Source organism: Capsicum annuum, chromosome 6 (genome assembly GCF_002878395.1).
Source record: "Capsicum annuum cultivar UCD-10X-F1 chromosome 6, UCD10Xv1.1, whole genome shotgun sequence".
Classification (NCBI taxonomy): Eukaryota; Viridiplantae; Streptophyta; class Magnoliopsida; order Solanales; family Solanaceae; genus Capsicum; species Capsicum annuum.
The window spans coordinates 166,148,669-166,160,721 of record NC_061116.1 but is presented as its reverse complement, the minus strand read 5'-3'; positions in this window follow the sequence as shown (position 1 = coordinate 166,160,721).

Below are 12,053 nucleotides of genomic sequence, written 5' to 3'. Positions count from 1 at the left end.
ATGAATTTAGAGGTGTGATATTAGAAAACTATGAAGAGAAGGGGAGGTTGTGTATTTAGCGAGGCAGGTATGTTTATCAAGAAAAGTGTTAGTATATGTCGATGATTACTACAACTAGAGAAAGTTAAGGATGGTATATACGAAAAGAGTGTCCAAGAATGAAGTTACTAGTTTTTAGAATCTAGTTTATCTAGATGAGTTGAGAATTCAAGTGTAGACTGTTAGATTAAAGAAATTATGGCTCAGTCTTGAGGTTATAGTATAGACCCATAAGCTTAGAATGTCGGCTTAAATCTAAGGGAGAAATGGTAGGGTGAAGAACCAAATTGGATTTTGTGAATTAGATTATAATTCATTTCAATAATAGTTATGATAAAATAATGATCCATTCTTACTCTAGCATATTCCATGGATTTCAGTCATTATGGCACCCTATCCATATCTTATGTGATAGAGCAATGCCTAAGACCAATGTTTATACACTTCATTCATATTCATGTTCATTGTTATCTCCTAGTAAAGGAAGTAATAACTTCACTTTGTGATCCTAGTCCTTCTCCACAAATCTATGAGTTCGTCTTATGTTAAGTAACTTATGATAAGTATGAACTCACATTTCAGAATATGCTCAATTTTCAGAACTCATGATACACCCTTAATGACTAGTGAAATTTGCATTGTGTCATGTATATCCTTAGTTTAGATCTGTTTAACGAATCCATGCCTATGATACTTTATTCTTCAGGCCGCGTTAAGTGTCAAAGTTATATATAGTATCTTTTCATGCTTTAGGTTATTATGTTCTATCACTTTAGTGACCCTCTTTATGTTAAGATAGTGGTGATGAAAATGTATGAACAACGGTTTAGATAAGAGAGAATAAATATTTCTCATTAGATAAGATTATCGTATGATTCTTTTATCTAAGGCTATAAGTGTGAAGGGCGATTGAGCCAAATCTTTGGTATATGTCATAGTTAGTTGAGAATTCTTGGTGTGTCTTCTTGGGGATAATTCATGCTATTGATATTGATAGAGGTGTTAGAGAATATGGGAAATATTTCTAGTTAGGTTGGTTTCCTAGAAGTTCATATGTGGTTATGATGACATGATTGATTGTCATATTGGTATATAAGTGAATGAATGCATTATGCATCAAAAAATTCCTAATAAGAGCTTGGAGTTAGTTGTTGAAGTGTTAAAGAGTATTATTCTTGAGATAAAGCTCTGAAAAGACATAGGATATTGAATCCCGCAGTTTAGACAAATATTACTATGTTATGTGTAGTACTTTTTGGCTTTGAGATAGGCTTGAATATGGTGGGAATATGTAGTTCAACTCAAACTTTGGTAGGAGTAGTCAGCTAGACCCATGTGAAGGTTATAAGTTACATCACATAAAATGAGGAAGAGTATAGTTGAGAAAAGCGTTTGAGAAGTGTTGTTAAGCTTGAAAGTTAATAGTTGCATTGCCTAAGACAGAGTAATCCTATTATAGCTTCTATTCTATATACCTATATTCCTATTTTATAGTTGTAGCCATGCTACAATTCCTTATTTGAATTTCATATTCAGATCATGCCCAAAATTCTTACCCTCGATTGTTATTAGAAGTTATGATAAGGAGAGTCTGAGGAAACTCATTCCTTCTTGGTAACTCTTGAAAATCTTATCGCATTAGCTATCGCTTCAAAGTTCTATATGTACGATAATGTCATGAGCATTTCAAGTGAGTTTTAAACTCGCAAGATGAATCATATCCTTATAGTCAATAAAGTTAGCTCAGAAATCAGTTTCATGATTGAAGTTTTATTATTTCAGCTCAATTATATTCTTCATTAGTAGACATGTCATGTCTACATTATTCTATACGATTCCTATGTATATGTACCTGTTCCATATGCATCAGCCAAGTCAATACTTTATAAAAAAGGTGATTTCAATTGCAAAACATGATTAATTTTAAATATTCAGTTCCATGTGTTCCGTCTTAGAGTAAAGCAAGTTTCATCTTAGCCTAGTGAGCCCATGAGATAGTCTTTATTTCTTCCTGGACCTTTATTCAAGGACGAATAGTCCCAAAAGAAGATAATTTTAGATCCTAAACTTTTTATGATATTATTTTTAGACCTCCTTCGTGTTTAGAGATGATTTTTAAGTTGAATTATGATAAGGATGATAACGGGATCATTAGAAAGTGTTTTGGAAATTTTGAAATGCTCTTGGGGCTATTTTGGGACTCCAAACCAATGAGGGTCTGTGAAAACAGAATGTCACGCTCTGGGTGTGCTGCAAGAAGGGTGTGCCATGCCCTTGGAGTGGCACAATAAGGGTGTGCCACTCCCAAAGAAGTAGGAACGCCAGTTTTATTTTCTTAGTTTGGGATCGAGGGATTTTTTATCTTTTACCTATTAATCGTCTTCCCAATCATATTAAACATAATTTCCATCATCATAACTCCAATTATCTGATCCCTCTTCTTTCAAATACCCTCAAGAACACAAAATAAGATTTTCACTAAAATTCAAGCTTACAAGGTCCCAATTCGAGTTTTCCTAAAGAAATTTACTAAGCCCAGGTATGTGGGGTTTTAACAAGAATAACCTTTCATGCTTGTGCCTAACAGTTTGTATTTTTACATGAATTTTAAATAATTGGTAGCTAGGGTTCATACTCACTTTCATATGTCTTGGGATTATGATGTTTCCTCATGAGTTTCACTTTATTTAATATAAGATTTCATGTTTACTTATGTCTTTATCCATAAAATTGATATTATGAGATGAGTTTCAGTATTTTGACATGAGGATTCATAAGTTGATAAATGTATATGATTTTCAGCATGATTCAGATTACAATAAGAGTTTGTGATTTGAGCATGATTCTCTCAGTTTACAAGAAGTTCAAGTTTAAAAAATATTGCAATATAATCACAGTTTCAATTTTATATGAGATTACAGATAAGATATGAAGTTCACATAAAAAACCAAAAATTTGAGATAGAAGCAGTGGTATATCATGTTTTTAGACTTACCAGCTTATATGCCGATTTTAAAGTGAACTTTATAGATATAGTATGACCAATAGTATGATTTTGAGAGTAGTATCTAGAACCAAGAGGGAAATGTGGGTTTAGCGCATCATGTTTTCTAGAAACTACGTATCATCATACATTATTTCAACTTGTCTAAATGTATGTGTTGCTTGTCCTAACGGAAATGTCATTTATATTGTTCAGCTTATCCAATCAAACATGTTTAGCTGATCCCCACAATTAGCCTTTATACCCTAGCAAATATATTGTCTCTTTTGATGAGGGTTTGTGTCATCGTGCCCTTTTGATCAGGGTTTGAGTCATCGAACTCCATGTTGCTCGCATGATTTATGTCGGTTAGAAGAATATCCTACAGATAAGAGTATTTCAAAAGTTAAGTGTAATGACACAATTATTATTCAAATATTATTTTATGAGTTATTCTTTATGAGATTTCAGTTTTCAGTCTTACTTATGATCTAGGTGAGTCCTTTTACACTTAGCATGCATGATTTGAAAGTATGTTCAGCTTTAGTTTTACTTCTTCCATTCACCTCCACTTACTCAGTACATTCCAAAAGTACTGATCACATATACATCTATGTGTCTACATTATTTCTTAATGTAGGTACCAGTTGTAGCCTACAATATCATAGTCAAACAGTTCACAACTTCCAACCAACAAGTGATGAATTCTCTTTATTCTAGGACTCCAATCAGCTTATAGATTTAGTATTTTATTTCTATTCATTTTTATTGATTAGGAGTAGCTGGGGGTCATGTCCCAACTACCTATAATCAGTATTAGTAGAGGCTTTATAGATAGTCAGTCAGAGTTGATGTATTTAGTTTCAATTTTCTTTTGTATAACCAGTGTTGTAAATATTTTAAACAGTATTGTATTGAACAAGTTTAACTAAAGACATCTCTTTCGCTTATTATTTTTAATTCTATATATTTTATTCAGTTGCTCATGAATTATGTCAAGTATAAAGGGTTAGTTGGAGATCACTATGGTTCTAAGTACCATGTGACGTCCAGGGGATAGTCTCGGAGCATTATAATGAGCACTTTATTTAATTTATAGGGGATAGTCTTGGAGCATTATAATGAGCACTTTATTTAATTTATCACTAAAAAAATAATAATAGTGCTCCACTAAAAGGTACTACACGTTTCTATAAGAACAAATATACCAACTTTCTTTATCATTACTTTTCATCTTCTTACTCGAACTAAATTCTTCTCTACCATTAAGAGAGAAATAATGAAGAAAAATTATTTTCTTCATTCACTTTTAATATGATAACAAAAAGTCATGGAGAAACTTAAGCAATAATTTCATATCAATATTCTCTTCTTCAAAAAAAAGCTTTCAGAGATATGTAAACACAGATTCATATCTGACTACTTTCTTGAAGTCAATTGTCATATCTATAATCAAATCCGTGGTCCAATGATACACGTCTGATTTTAAATAAGAAAAAAGCAAGTTCGATTCAAGTCGCGTCATATTTTCTTTCTAACAGGTAAGTTCATGTTCAATATTTCAAGAGTTTTATGCACTTAAATTGGAGAAAAAACATGCAAATCATGGCAATTAATCTAGCTCTGATTCAATTGATAGTAAACCAGAGCAAAACGATATAAATAGTGTACCTTGAAGGCACAACGAAAATTATTGATTTTGCTATGGAAAGAAATCACCTTAAATCAACTTTGTCTCTCTTGAAAATGGAGTTCTTTTTTTCACAAACTAAGTGTCTTTTGGTATTTTTTGTTAAGTGGAGATTGAAATTCGTGTTACAAATAGCACTAATATTTGTTGTCTATTTTTTTCGTCTCATTTTCTGAGGAAGAAGCTCAAAATATATAAAAGAGAATCTTTAATAGCAGTTTAGAGGTTACATTGTAACCGTTCCCCCCAAATTTTGAATTAAGATAATTTCATCTTATCTTCTCATCCGATAAAAATAAAATGGACTGGATCAGCTCGGTACACATAGGCGACTCGTAACTCGTGAATTCTAACAAAAGTAAACATTAAAAAATAGAAAACACCCAAATCGGATAGTCTTAGATTGCTAAAAGACAGACACCTCTCCAATAAACAAAATTTGGACAAACATCAACATCAACCAACTAACAATGCCCTTAAGGATAATGATTTAAACTTGCCAATTGTTTAGTTAGAATAGTCTTCATTGAGCCTCAACATGAACATCTTGATGATCATTTTGCATAGCAATTCAGTACTTCTTTCAGTTTGGGCAATAGTCTTTGATTCCTCTCATGTCAGATGTGACAAACACTGCTAGTCAAAGCCATTCAGATACATTTGCAATTACATTCTTTCCATTATCGTGAATTATTGTCCATCTCACTTCTTCCTGCCAAATGGTAGGGTCTCTATCAATTCTTTATTATTGTAGGATCTTCTTCCATACCTATACTGAGAAACTACATTTGAAATACAAATGGTTTATATCTTCATTTTCAGCTCCATATAAATAACTAACTTGTGTTTTCTACAAAACTCCACTTAATCAATCAAGCCTTTGTAAGCAATCTTCTATGCAAACCAATGAACAAAATGAATGATCACCTAGGAGCACCTCCATTATTACATACTAATATCCTCTGATCTATTTTTGAGTATTCTCTCCTCAATTACTAGTATATCTTACGAATAGAAAACTTTAGCTTAACAAGTACGTCAACTTCTTGATACCTAGTTTCTACAAAATATTTTTTAACTTTCAAGCTTTTAAAGACTACTAGATTAGTGTACGCGCCTTGCACGTGTCTCTCACGTCAATCAATAAAATATACATAAGAATTAAGAATAATATAATTAGAAAGTAGCAACATATTAACGTTAAAAAATGATATATCTATTTAAATTATATAAATAAATATTTTATCTCAAATATATTATTATGTGATGTGTCTCACTTCAATGTTTATTATAAACGGAAAGAACAAAGTTAATTTAAATTTCGTGCAAATAAAACTATTCTTAAACCCCATTACTCCTTTCATAGGAGACACCATCAAGAACACCCAATAAACTTCAATTCTCTTTGCCTCCATCAAAATAATACAATTAAATCTAATTTTTACACACAAAAAAAATTTCAAAGTCGTCTGACACTCATCTACTACCTGTAAACAAGAATAAAATAATACGAGATATCAAAATAATACAATTAAGCTTAACCTCTACATAAAAAAATTTCTCAAAGCCGGCCAACATTTATCTATCACCTGTAAACTGCAACAAAATAATACGATAAAGTGATATCAAAATAATATGATTAAACTTAAATTTTACACACAAAAATTTTTCAAAACCGAGATTCATCTATGAACTGTAAACTACCATAAAATAACAAACTAATAGAGATATTACGATAATACAATTAAACTTAACTTTTACTTAAAAAAATTTTCAAAGTCGACCCACATTCATCTAGCATCTATAAATTAAAATAAAACTATAAGATAATAAATATATCAAAACAATACAACTAAACCTAATTTTTACACAAGAAATTATTCAAAGTCAACCGATATTCATCTACGATCTATAAACTATTAAAAAAAAATATAATAGTGATCACAAAGCTTTGATTTTGATCCAACTAATTCTTGTCCCGTCGAAAATTTTGACCCTAAAGGATGATTTTGAATGAAAGCAAAGAAGATATATCTATAAGCTTATGTTGAATTCTATTATGCTGACATAAACAGTGACGAAGTTAAGGGTTAGAAAATCAAACATCCACCAATCCAGAAATGCACTCGAATCAAGTTAGATGAGCATCAATCATATTCTCCTAATAGGCAATCCGATTTGTTCTCTAGTTTAACGTACATTTCATTATTTATAAAAGTATTTCCTTGATAGAGTCCTATTTTAGGAGTACTTTTCTAATTGAATAGTAGAAAGAAAAATATTAATTAATTCTCCTACCATATATTTTAGGAGTCTTATATATAAATATTAATTAATTTTCCTACCATGTATTTTAGGAATCCCATATATTTTAGAAAGTTTAGTTAATATAATAAAAATAATTAAATAATAAATTAAAAAATAGTGAAAAGATAGTTTTGTCTAAAGAAAAGTCTTTTAATGAAGGGTAAAAAATTCAAATCACTTTACTAAAGATTTTCACACTTTTAATATATTATAGATTATAGATTCAAGAGGCTTATTTTGTTATACTCTCCCGTATACTATCATTCCTCCTATAATAGATGTGTATTCATTGCACCCACATTTTGTCTTCCTTTTTGCATAAGTTCCATAGATAATTACATACCACGACTTTATTTCCGGCCTTTAATTCTGGTATATCCAATTCCCCTACAATTTTTGATTGACATAGTTTGTCCCGAACAATAAGTGCTTTTCTTAATACCTTATTCCCCCCCACCCCCAAACTCCCTACCTTAGGTCCATAAGAAGGTCCTATATAAAACCTCAATGTACCCAATAACTTTTTTTTTGTTGCAACATAAAAGTTTGTGACCAAAATATTTACATGCCAAAAAGTACACTTTTTATCAATTGTAATCCATCAAATTAGGACAAGAATTTTGTGGTCCATGAAATGATCTTCCTTAACATCTTATGTTGGATTTAATAAATCTTGCATGTTGGATTTGGTCGAAATTGTAAAAAAAAAAAAAAAAGAAGAAGAAAGGAATGAGGATTTAGGGAACTCAAATTTAGATGTGTAGATTTTTTTTAAAATCTAGTATAGTTTTTTTTAGGTGCAAGTTTTGATATTTTTGGCTTATTTTAGGTGTCTTGTGTAGTTTTTTGAATTACAGTTTTAAATGTGTGAGGAAACTTTCTTAGTGTTTTTGATGAAATATTCTTTTTGAAAACTTACGCTAATGAATTCTTTGATCATCTGGTTTATTGATTGATTTAAGTCATTGATACCCCTAAAACTTATTCGAATAATTCATTTTTGATACCTTAACCCAACTTTATACCTATTGAATACGCCAACTATTCTAAATTTAAATCACTTAGGACACTTTTTGCCTATGTGGAATTTCACGTTGGATGAGCACGTGAGGGCATTTAACTAGCTCTTTTTTATCTTTTTTCTTTTTACAAAAAAGGTTTTCTTCCTTGTCTCTTTGCTAGCGTTGTCGCCACGACACCACCATCCACCATAAACTTGCCTTCATGGCTGCCACCATTACAATTACCGCAAGAACACACTATTTATCTTTTAAACTCAGTATAATTTCCTTATTGTCTCTCCAAGTTAAAGAAAAATCAGGTTTGAGTAGTATAATATTTTCCCAACATATACTCATATCAATATAATCCAATATAAATTAAGTAACTAAAAGTGATCGTTTAGAAAAAATCAATTTTTAACTGGAAAATAATCAAATATAGGACTCAAAAAAACTTCGGCCTACTCTATTTTTTCGAAAATATTAATCGAAATTCATTAGTTTTTTCAGTGAAACTTCATTTTTCTTTCTCTACAATAACAAATAGGATGGAGAAGATTACTCAAAATGGATTGAGAAAGACATAATAGCATGTTGATTTATAAAAATAACATTTTGATTATTTCTGACTTTGAATCAAATCCACAATTTTGTTGGTTAAAAAAAAAAGAGAAGAAGTAGTGGGCCGCCAGTCGGACAATTTCAAAGGGTAGCAGGTAAAAAAAGGAGTTTGGAGCTAAAAGAGACACTTTTGACTTAGGAACCAAAACAGCCAGTACTTTTATTTATGTTATAAAACGAACAGTTTACCCATTTTTGGGAAAGCTATAACTAACGGTATTTGTTAAACGTTTGGGGTGAAAAAAATAATTAATATGGTTTGCCCAAAAATGGGCAAACTACATTTCATAAATTCTTTTTGTAATGTGAATTGCCTGAAGAAATTCACTGAGAGATTCCTGAAAACATTCTTATATAGTGGACATTTTCTCAGTTCAGTACAACTTTTTCACTTATAAATGTGTTGTTGTTAATTCACTCCATTTTATATTATTCATCACGAGCAACATTCATTGTTCATTGAAATTTTTTTATAAGGATAAAAATAATGAGTGACACTGTTAGGGTTAGTTTATTTTGGGGTGGAGAAGTTTTGTACGAAGGTGGTTCGATTAGATATAGTCTTTCTACGAAAACGATTCAAGTGTTTTCAATGGCACTCAAATATAATCGTCTTGTACGTCTTTTTTGGAGTAAAATGAAGGTACATGATTCTGAACTTTCTATTCTTATTACTAGTCGATACCCGATAGCAATTATGGGTAGCAGTCATATAATTTTCAAGGAGACTCGAATTTGAAATATTGACTCTTTATTAGCCTTTTTTCGTAGTCCTGAGATTTTTTGTAACCAAATGCATTTAGCAACACTTGATATGTATGTCAAAACTCAAAGCGCTATTCAGGATTAAGAATCATCTGATGATGAATTTGATATTCAAAATAGTAGATGTTTTACTAATTTCAGTGTTGGTTGTCCAAGCAATTCTATTCTACAACAAACAATACTAGTAGGGTTTGATAGCCAAAATGACGGTTTGACTTCACTAAATCAACATAATATCTATTGGAGTTCTCAAAATTGTGAGTTTGGAGAATCGATCAATCAAGTAGCGACTAATTAATACTATTACACTCTAATTGAGTCAATGGTAAAAAAATTTCAAATCAAACAACAAATCAATATAACATATAAAAACTTCCAATAGTTTCTTTTTTTCTGTTCTTCATTCCATTTTCTTTTCTAAATGTGATTCTCCTGCTCAGTTTCATTAAGCATTTCCTTCAAATGATTTTGTCTTTCTTCAGATTCTTTTAGCAATGTACTAAGAAAATCTCTATCTTGTATGACTTCGTTGAGATTAAATAGCATGTCAAACTTCATTGTGTTCTGTGAAGTCGCGGTATCACTATCGAATGTGGGTCTCTTCAATCGTGATATAATTGTGTTCGTTTAATTTATTAACATACTTTTTATGCTCCAAAAATAATCACATCCACCATTTTTCTAAAACAACAAAATAAGGAACAAGATTAATATACATATATTTTTAATTGAACTACTTAAAAATTTTACCTTCGAACGCGCATAGCTCCAAAACTTATGACCAAAATTTCTTTGAGTCCTTGATGTTTTCATTTTATAATATTCATTGCGTTTACATACATTCGGTTCAATAGAAAATAAAGACATTTCGAATTATTGAGACATAATTATGAAAGGTTCTCAAAGCCCAAAAGAAATAATATTAGTAGAATAATATTATAGATGAATGAGATAAAATAGAGTGAATTAACAACAACACATTTATAAGTGAAAAAGTTGTACTGAAGTGACAAAACGTTCATTGTATAAGAATATTTTCAGGAATCTCTCAGTGAATCTCTTCAGGCAATTCACATTACAAAAGAAGTTTATGAAATATAGTTTGCCCAGTTTTGGACAAACTATATTAACAATTTTTTCATCCCAAACGTTTAACAAACACCGTTAATTGTAGTTTACCCAAAAATGGGCAGACTGTCCGTTTCGTATAGTACTGTCTGTTTTGACTACCAAGTCTGAAGAAGTGTCCCTTTTATCTCTGAACTCTCAAAAAAGTGTGAAATAAATATCAATTTGAAGTGATAGAAGTGTTCAATAGGCAGGGGCGGACCTATGTTGTATCTTGGGGTGCTCCGACACCCACTAAACTTGACGCGGAATAGGTATAATTACATAGAAAATATATGAAAATAGGTATAAAACATATAAAAACACCCACTATAACAAAAAGTTGGTTAGGTACACTGGCATTTAAGTTGATTATAAGATCCTTTAATGGAAGGAGGTCCTAGGTTCGAACCTCATTAAGGTGTCAATGGCTTAAGCCTTATCGATATACCCGAAATTATCTGTATATTTTGATTGTAAACTAGATAACTTAAAAATATTGACCTGTAATTTTCCATGAATGTCTTGTCGTTCCTCCTAAATCTAATAGATACCATTTGTTACAATATTTGATAGAATTAAAAAATGCTGGAGTTATGCTAACCTAAAGGATCAAAATTATTTGAAATAATATATATTAAAAAGATTGTTTTGAACCTATTTTCGAGCATAAAATACCATCTTTGTCCTTCTCCACAAATGTTTCCACCTTTTTGCCCTCAGTTTGTACTTTGCATACTCCTTGATTTCCAAAATAAAAAAATGTTGTCATACAACTTACAAGCATGAGTTTTTATGTGCATTTTGAAACTAGTAATTCAATTGGACTGTTTTGAAAGGGCAAGTTTTTCTAGCTAGCATGTGTTCCCACTTCCTATAGCTCCAGTTCTTCTTCTTCTTCCTTTTTTTCTTTCTAAATTATGTATTCCCAATATGTTTAAATAAAAACAACCCCAAGATTGTGTGTTCAAAAGATAAAATCTTCTTTTTATTTAATTTTCTGAAGATTTCTCCAAACAGACACAGAAGAAAACAAAAAACTTTTTAAAGGTCCTCCAAACAGGACAATATTACGTACATGTAATCTTATCAAGTTATCTTAATACTCCAAATATAAATAAATTAATCTATCTATTATATATTGTAATTTTAGGTAGAATCATATCTGAATACTCTAAAATCTAAATACATATAATTTAACTATAGTAATTCGGGGATCCTTTAACTATAGTAATTCCGAGAAATTGTCATAAATAATCATACAATACTTGTACATAAATAATAGCCACTTTCAAAATTTTAGACATCAAAATAATGATTAGTTTTTTAAACAAAGTGTTGGGTTCGAAATCGAGAGGACGTCATGCGGAAGCTAGTAGTTGCAAATCATTGTGGTGACAATTCAGAAGACATATAAAATAATACTAAAAAGCTTAATATTATTATATTATTTGACCAATTGGCCTACATATAAAACCTAATATTTAAGACATAAAAACTAATGAGAGAGAAAATCTCCCTCTAAACAAAGACTCTTTAA